Below are 9518 nucleotides of genomic sequence, written 5' to 3' on the forward strand. Positions count from 1 at the left end.
AACGTGACAGAAGAAGAAACGTCCAAAATAATACACAAGCCGTAGGTCAAAATATTCTAAATTTCGGATTGCGTTGTATCTAATAATGTTCTAAAACCTACGAAAAAAAAAAAAAAAAACGCATGAGGTCTTCGGAAACTGATTTTAATGCCTACACGAAACCATCCTCCATCAGTAGTTCACATTAGTAGTCTTATAGGCAATGTCAAGAGTGCATATGAACAAGCCGTAGGTCAAACGGATAGAAAAAAAGCAATACAACACAAGCCGTAAGGTCAAATCGATTTGCGTTTTTCTTCGGAAAAACGCAGATGGACTTCGGAAATGGCTTCTATGCCTACCGAAACCATCCGTAGTTCATTAGTAGTCTTAGCAATGTCAAGAGCGTATGGCAACGTAGGTTAAACGGACAGAAAAAACGTCAAATACACAAGCCGTAGGTCAAATCCGGTTGCGTTTTTTCTACAAAAAAATGCAAACGGATTTGAAATGGCTTTATGCCTACTGAAACCATCCATAGACATTAGTAGTTTGACAATGTCAAGAGCATATGCAACCATAGATCAAACGGATAAAGAAAATACACAAGCCGTAGGTCAAATCTGTTGCGTTTTTTCTTGGAAAAACGCAAACGATTCGTAAATGGCTTTTATGCTACCGAACCATCCAGTCATTAGTAGTTTGAAGCAATGTCATGAGCGTGTATGCAAGCCGTGGTCAATGGAAACGCCAAATACACAAGCGTAGGTCAAATCGTTGCGTTTTTCTTGGAAAAATGCAAAAGATTCGAACTGATTTATATGCCTGAACCATCCAGGGGTCTTAAGGCATTGTCAAGGGCATGTATGGCAAGTCGTAGGTCAAACGGACAGAAGAAACGTCAAATACACAAGCCGTGGGTCAAATCCGGTTGCGTTTTTTATGAAAAAACGCAGACGGTTTTCGGAAACTGATTCTATGCCTACCGAAACCATCCGTAGTCCATTAGGTAGTCTTAATCATACATGTCAAGAGTGCGAAGTAGGAAAGAGCACAAGGCGAAAGAGTATACGAGAAAACCAAAAGCCAAATACAAATAGTCAAACTGATTGTATTTTTCTACGAAAAAACGCAAACGAACATCGGAAACTGATTCTACGCCTACCGAAACCATCCGTAGTCCATTAAGTAATCTTAAGGCAATTTCAAGACCGTGTATAGCAAGCCATACGTTAAACGGACAGAAGAAACGTCAAATACACAAGCTATAGGTCAAATCCGGTTGCGTTTTTCTACGAAAAAACGCAAACGGACTTCGGAAATGGCTTCTATACCTACCGAAACCATCCGTAGACGATGAGGTAGCCTTTAGGCAATGAGCGCATATGGCAAGCATAGGTCAAACGGATAGAAGAAACGCCAAATACACAAGCCCTAGGTCAAATCCGGTTGCGTTTTTCTACGGAAAAACGGAAACGGACTTCGAAAATGGCTTCTATGCCTACCAAAACCATCCGTAGTTCATTAAGTAGTCTTAAAGCAATGTCAAGAGCGTTTGTGGCAAGCCGTAGGTCAATGGGTTTGAATTAACGCCAAATACACAAGCCGTAGGTCAAATCCAGTTGCGTTTTTCTACGAAAAAACGCAAACGGATTTCGGAAATGACTTCTATGCCTACTGAAACCATCCGTATTCCATTAAGTAGTCTTCAAGCAATGTAAAGAGCGCGTATGGCAAGCCGTAGGTCAAACGGATAGAAGAAACGTCAAATACACAAGCCGTAGGTCAAATCCGGTTACGTTTCTCTATGAAAAAACGCAAACGAACTTCGAAAAGGGCTTCTATGCCTACCGAAACCATCCGTAGTCCATTAGGTAGTCTTAATGCAATATCAAGAGCATGTATGGAAAGCCGTAGGTCAATGGGTTTGAATTAACGCCAAATACACAAGCCGTATGTCAAATCCGGTTGCGTTTTTCTACGAGAAAACGCAAACGGATTTCGGAAATGACTTCTATGCCTACTGAAACCATGCAGTCTATTAGGTAGTTTTAAAGCAATTTCAAGAGCGCGTATGGCAAGCTGTACGGATAGAAGAAACGTCAAATACACAAGTCGTAGGTCAAATCCGGTTGCGTTTTTCTATGGAAAAACGCAAACGGACTTCGGAAATGGCTTCTATGCCTACCGAAACCATCCGTAGTCCATTAGGTAGTCTTAAGGCAATGTCAAGAGCGTGTATGGCAAGCCGTAGGTCAAACGGACAGAAGAAACGTCAAATACACAAGCCGTACGTCAAATTCGATTGCGTTTTTCTACGAAAAAACGTAGACGATCTTCGAAAACTGTATCTATGCCTACCGAAACCATCCGTAGTACGTCAAACGGATAGAAGAAACGCCAAATACACAAGCCGTAGGTCAAATCCGATTGATTTTTCTACGGAAAAACGAAAACGAACTTCGAAAACTGATTCTACGTCTACCGAAACCAACCGTAGTCCATTAAGTAGTCTTAAGGCAATGTCAATACCGTGTATGGCAAGCCGTAGGTTAAACGGACAGAAGAAACGTCAAATACACAAGCCGTAGGTCAAATCCGGTTGCGTTTTTCTACGAAAAAACGCAAACGGACTTCGAAAATGGCTTCTATGCCTACTGAAACCATCTCTAGATGATTAGGTAGTCTTTATGCAATGTCAAGAGCGCCTATAGCAAGTTGTAGGTCAAACGGATAGAAGAAACGCCAAATACACAAGCCGTAGGTCAAATCCGATTGCGTTTTTCTACGAAAAAACGCAAACAAACTTCGGAAACTGATTCTACGCCTACCGAAACCATCCGTAGTCCATTAAGTAGTCTTAAGGCAATGTCAACACCGTGTATGGCAAGCCGTAGGTTAAACGGACAGAAGAAACGTCAAATACACAAGCCGTAGGTCAAATCCGGTTGCGTTTTTCTACGAAAAAACGCAAACGGATTGCGACAATGGCTTTTATATCTACTGAAACCATCCGTAAACGATTAGGTAGTCTTTAAGCAATGTCAAGAGCGTGTATGGCAAGCCGTAGGTCAAACAGAAAGAAGAAACGCCAAATACACAAGCCGTAGGTAAAATCCGGTTGCGTTTTTCTACGAAAAAACACAAACGGACTTCGGAAATGGCTTCTATGTCTATCGAAACCATCCGTAGTTTATTAAGTAGTCTTAAAGCAATGTCAAGACCATGTATGGCAAGCCGTAGGTCAATGGGTTTGAATTAACGCCAAATACACAAGCCGTAGGTTAAATCCGGTTGCGTTTTTCTATGGAAAAACGCAAGCGGACTTCGGAAATGGCTTCTATGCCTAGTGAAACCTCCGTAGACGATTAGGTAATCTTTAGGCAATGTCAAAAGCGTGTATGGAAATCCGTAGGTCAAACAGATAGAAGAAACGCCAAATACACAAGCCGTAGGTCAAATCTGGTTGCGTTTTTGTACGGAAAAACGCAAACGGACTTCGGAAATGACTTCTATGCCTACCGAAACCATCCGTAGTTCATTAAGTAATCTTAAAGCAATATCAAGAGCGTGTATGGCAAGCGGTAGGTCAATGGGTTTGAATTAACGCCAAATACACAAGCCATAGGTCAAATCCGATTGCGTTTTTCTACGGAAAAATGCAAACGGACTTCGGAAATGGCTTCTATGCCTACTGAAACCATCCGTAGTCCATTAGGTAGTGTTAAAGGAATGTCAAGAGCGCGTATGGCAAGCCGTAGGTCAAACGGATAGAAGAAACGCCAAATACACAAGCCGTAGGTAAAATCCGATTGCGTTTTTCTATGGAAAAACGTAAACGGACTTTGGAAATGGCTTCTATGCCTACCGAAACCATCTTTAGTCCATTAGGTAGTCTTAAGGAAATGTAAAGAGCGTGTATGGCAAGCCGTAGGTCAATGGGTTTGAATTAACGCCAAATACACAAGCCGTAGGTCAAATCCGGTTACGTTTTTCTATGGAAAAACTCAAACGGACTTCGGAAATGGCTTCAATGCCTACTGAAACCATCCGTAGACGATTAGGTAGTCTTTAGGCAATGTCAATAGCGCGTATGGCAAGCCGTAGGTCAAACGGATAGAAGAAACGTCAAATACACAAGCCGTAGGTCAAATCCGATTGCATTTTTCTATGGAAAAATACAAACGGACTTCGGAAATGGCTTCTATGCCTCCTGAAACCATCCGTAGTTCATTAAGTAGTCTTAAAGCATTGTCAAGAGCGTGTATGGAAAGCCGTAGGTCAATGTGTTTGAATTAACCCCAAATACACAAGCTGTAGGTCAAATCTGGTTGCGTTTTTCTACGAAAAAACGCAAATGGATTTCGGAAATGACTTCTATGCCTATTGAAACCATCCGTAGTCCATTAGGTAGTCTTAAAGCAATTTCAAGAGCGCGTATGGCAAGCCGTAGGTCAAACGTATAGCCGTTGGATGTTGAAGAAATTATGGAACTAAAAGAGGCAAAGGGGTTTTGCCCGCTACATGCATTGCCATGTACACATGGGAGTGCATGTATGTGTCTACCCATATAGGATTTGACCAATAAAGACGAGATTTTGACCCGGTGGTCCTAATCTCCATACACCTCTGGACCGAGGTGTACGGAGATTGGGCAAGACTAGAGATTGGGCAAGCTTGGTCACATCGAATGTCGTCCTATGCATGTACAAGAGTGGCGTCGCCGAGGGGAGCAACATGAGGGGCAACCTATTCCAAGAATGAAACGTTTATCCATTCTCCATTCGTTGCCGTACTGGGGTGATCTACTAATTAACCATTTGCTGGATCTAATGCATATATTCAAGAATGTGGGAGAGCTCCTCTGGAAGACAATCATGGGAATGAAAGACAATCGAGCTTCACGAGATGATTTGCAGTCAGTTGGAAAGATGCCAGAGATGTGGCCTTTCACCAATGCAGCTGGCCAAACAAAACTTCCAAGAGCGCCATGGATATTGCTAAAAAACAAAGAGCGACAAGTTAAAAGGGTGATTTTAGAGTTCACGACGCCAACAGGATATATGCGATGTCTCAAGACAGCATTCACCCGTGACGATCAACTGTCAGGACTGAAATCGCACGACTGGCATAAGTTCTTGCAATTTATTCTTCCAATTGCGATCAAGGGGTGTTTAACGGAGGAAGTGCGGACCTACATATACAAGATTTCAGAGCTAGTGTAGTGTATCTCTTCCAAGGAGATACAGAAGGAATCTATTGCAGCCGCAAGGGCTAACTCCATTGAGGCAGTTTGCATGATTGAGAAGTATCTACCCACGAGCTGCCTAACTATCCAAATGCTCTTGCTCGTCCATGTAGTAGATGAGGTTGCAGTGGCAGGTACAGTCCACAGCCGATGGATGTTCTTTCTAGAGCGGTTCATGAAAACACTTAAGGGTTTTGTTCGCCAAAAAGCGCGTCCAGAGTGGAGCATGGCAGAAGGATGGCTGGTGCAAGAGCCTCTTGTATTGACGACCGAATTTCTATCCGTTTTTGACCCAGAAATGCCTCGACTGTGGAGCGCGGCTGTGGAGCGATGAGGAGAATGCAAGACTGGTGGGAGAGGAGCCGCAAGGGCAAGGGGTGCTGAAGAAAATGAACTACGCCATGCGAGAAAAGATCATGAAGTTCTGTATACTAAATTCAGAGCCGATGCAAAAATGGCTTGAAAGGTACGAAGAAGAGAAAGAGAGACGCAATAGGGAGCGACAGGATTTCAGGCGAAGCCGAACGACTAGAGGTTTACCCTTGCCAGACTATCTCGCTCCTCTACCTGAATTCCCTACAATGGCATGGTTGGACAAGACAGTGAGAGCAGCTCGACAGATCAGAGAACCCATATCTCTAAAAGAGGAAGAGCTGGCTATTGGATGTGACTGGAAGTATCATACATACATGGCACTGTGGTCGCATGGAAAGCATTTCAAAACACAACAAATTGACAGCAGAAGAAACACGTTTGACAGTGGGGTAATGGTTAGTTTCATGCAAAAGAGCAGGGCTAGTGCCAGAGACACAAATGAGAGCACTAGCAACCTAGATTACTGTGGTCTGGTGTCAGATATCTTGAAAGTAAGCTTCAGGCGGTTTGAGATGTTTTTGTTGGATGTGAAGTGGTTCAAGGTGATTACTTCTGGTCGCAATGCAACGGTACGCAGAGATGGAAACAAACTTGTGCAAATAGATTCTACAAAGGTTTGGACAGATGTGAGCGACACATTTGCTCTCCCCGAACATTGCGAGCAAGTGGTCTTTGTACCGGACCCTCGAGAGCGACAGTGGTGGTTTGTGGTTCAGGTTGCTCCAAGAAATAAACAAGTATTTGTAGGGCAAGATCTCCTAGAGGAAAGTCAGTCAGACGACGTCCATACTACTGTGACATTAGATGAGATGGACGAAGTTATGGCAGAGGAAGCTGTAAATATACGAGGGATGACGTAGACGAGCCAGAATTGACACTTGTAGATGAAGATGCAATGGATGAAGACAATCTGCCAGAACGAGTTGGAGCACATTTATGTTTGCAATTAGAGATAGACGATGAAACGGTGCAAGATCTTATCGATGATGCCTGACTCGTTGAGGTCTAAGCCTGTAAGTGTTTGTGTGAAGACGTTGATTTAAAATTAAGCTTAAAGTTAATTTAAACAACTGTGTTGTGACGCTTTATTTGACTTTCTTTGTGCAGGACTTTAGTATGGCAGACCAGTTTCCAGGTCCCACTTCTATGAGTGCAGATGCATTCATGGGCTTCGTTACACGGATGACACCTGCTCAGATGGCAGAGGCTTCTCAGTACTGGGTAGCCAGAGGCACAGGTACTACGCCTCCGGGCTTCACACCTGAGGGTCCGACGCCTAGGAGGGGGACGCCTATGGGTACGACGCCTGCTTCTCCCATCACAGCCGCTTCGACACCTAGGGGTGGGGCAGAGGCGGGTACGTCCTCATCTCCGCAACACAGGCGCACTCGCCGATCTCGACGATCGTCAGGTGGAGGTGGTGGTTGCTGTGGAGAAGGGTCCACAGATGCTTCGACCCCTCCTCGCTCACGACCCCCGTCCTACCCAGGCACACCTCTCGACACACCTCGGACACCTTGGGGGGCACACGATCCTAGTGCCTCCAAGCTCTATACTGTACGGCCAGATGGTTCTGTTGACATGGATAGAGTCGGGAGACAGCGGATTCGCCAGCTCGCGGAGCTACAGTTTTCGACCACCATTCTGACGTCTTGGGATCAGCAGGAAAAGGACCAAGTCACTTACATAGTGGAGACCATCCTGAGAGAGTACCAGCCTGCTCCAGGTTCTGATGTTGTTCTGAGGAGGTGGATCAAGGGTGTTGCACGGGACACCGTGAAACATCGACGAGATGCAGCTCGGAAGGCTTTCGGGACCGGCTCGCCAAATCCTTCGGGCATCCCACACGAGACGTGGTTGCAGATCAGGGAGGATAAGCGGACAGCAACCACGCGGTTCAGACAGCAGCGTGAGGTCACGCAGATACGATAGATGACCAGGGGGACATCTCATCTTGACAGCGGAGGCTTCGACACCTTTCGCTATGAGTTTGTGAGTTTCTAATCCAATCTTAACTATGGAGTTTTTTAAAACGCGATGAATCATGTATTCTTATTACTCTGATTTTTGTATAAACGCAAAATCTTGCGATGCATCGAGCCGCGATACGTCAGGAGGAGTCAGATGAATATCGCAGAGGTATCTATGAAGTATTGAATGATCCTGATGCTTCAGGAGAGCCCGTAGACTAGGCAGCCTTACAGTCTCGCTGATCGCTTGAGGTGAGACGTTAATATGTGTGAGTTGATTTAATTAAGTAAGTATGGAAAATAGCGACAGATTCACAGGGATGTAGATATCGACGCAAATATCGACGCGGTGCGTCGATATATGCGTCGATGGCATCTTTTTTTGTTGTAGTGTAATATAACCTTTAGAGTTAAGAATAATCTCTTAAAAACTAGTGATAAAAATATCTTAATGGGATAAATAGTTTTAATAATCAATATATTCTAAATTTTCTATTTTTAGCAAAAAAGTAAATCAACTTAGAAACTTATAAGATAATATTTATCATTTAAATATTGTATTAGAAACCATTGATAAAAATATCTCAATGAGATAACTCTTTGTTTTTAATAGAGAATTAAAAGGGATGATTAGTAAATTAGCTTAGAAATTTATAAGATAATGTTTTGAATTAGATTACATCGTTAGAAAGCTAAGATAAATATGTCTTAATTGGATTTTTAATTCAAAAAGTTATAAGATAATTATTAGAGCTTCATTAAACCATGAGGAAGCTAGGATAAAAATATCTTGCTCAGATATTTACTTTAGAAAATTATCCTATAAAAAAACTTCTACCTTCTAACTTTAAATCAAAGGGAAAAATTAGCAAGCTAGCTTTTGAGATTGTGTGTGAGCTCCTTTAGCTAAATCAAGGCATTGAAAACTCATGATAATAATATCACACAAAAATAAACTACCAATAACATTATAATCCAATAAAAGGCTTAGACTCTCGGAAAGATTGGATTAAATTAATGGGTGAAAATGCATCATGAGAATTCTTATGGTAAATTTTGAGTTGTTGATACTTTACCTAATGGTTAAGCATCCTTTTATAAGGATAAAGAATATAACCCCAATAGAAGAGGGCGAGGGCCACTCACGACCATGATGCAGGTATGAGAAGCATTCCAACGGATCAAAGTTTGTGTGTCCCCGAGCTGCAATAGATTTTGGATTCTAGGTGGATCCTTGGTTATTAAAGAAAGTGTATAAGTTAGCATAAATCCTTTTTAAATTATAACATTGCATCCATTCGGCAATAGGTATTTAGGAAATGTTAAATTGGTTGATAACGGAAGGACACTTTTCAATAAACATCGTACACTTTTTTGTTAAGCTAGGAAAGAAATGTTTTGGTTAGCTGGATGAACTAGGAAAGATATGATTGATCATCCTTAAGACAGCTTCTCTCAAGAGGCCCACCTATAAATCCTTGGTATATTTTCACTTCAGGTGATGAATAAGGATGGCTATAAGGCCACTTTTAAATCGGCCACCCTCGTGAATGATAAGTTTATACTATGTTCATTTCTTGATCTTTCTACATAAGTTAGGATATCGTTTTACTATCTTAAGGGAGACGCCTGATTGTATAGGCAATTGGTTTGGCGTATGGGAGCCCCAAAATTTTGGGTGATGTCTTCTTCCACCCCGGAATTTGAATAAGGAACGGGTGTCATTTTTCACCCTTGTATAGGTGATCTTGAGATAAGAAGAGTATTGGTCATGGTCATTATGGTCAATGTTTTGGTTGACAGTACCTTGTCTTAGTTTGGTACCAAAACAGAACACTTAAGTGTCCTTTCTTTACAAATTTAAATTAAATGTTACTTTCATTAGAAGGTTTATTTAAGAAATCCCTTTTGATATGCTTAAATACGTTAGCTAGAGGGTCTTCTAA

This window comes from Adiantum capillus-veneris, chromosome 21, assembly GCF_014529385.1.
Source record: "Adiantum capillus-veneris isolate H3 chromosome 21, ASM1452938v2, whole genome shotgun sequence".
Taxonomy (NCBI): domain Eukaryota; kingdom Viridiplantae; phylum Streptophyta; class Polypodiopsida; order Polypodiales; family Pteridaceae; genus Adiantum; species Adiantum capillus-veneris.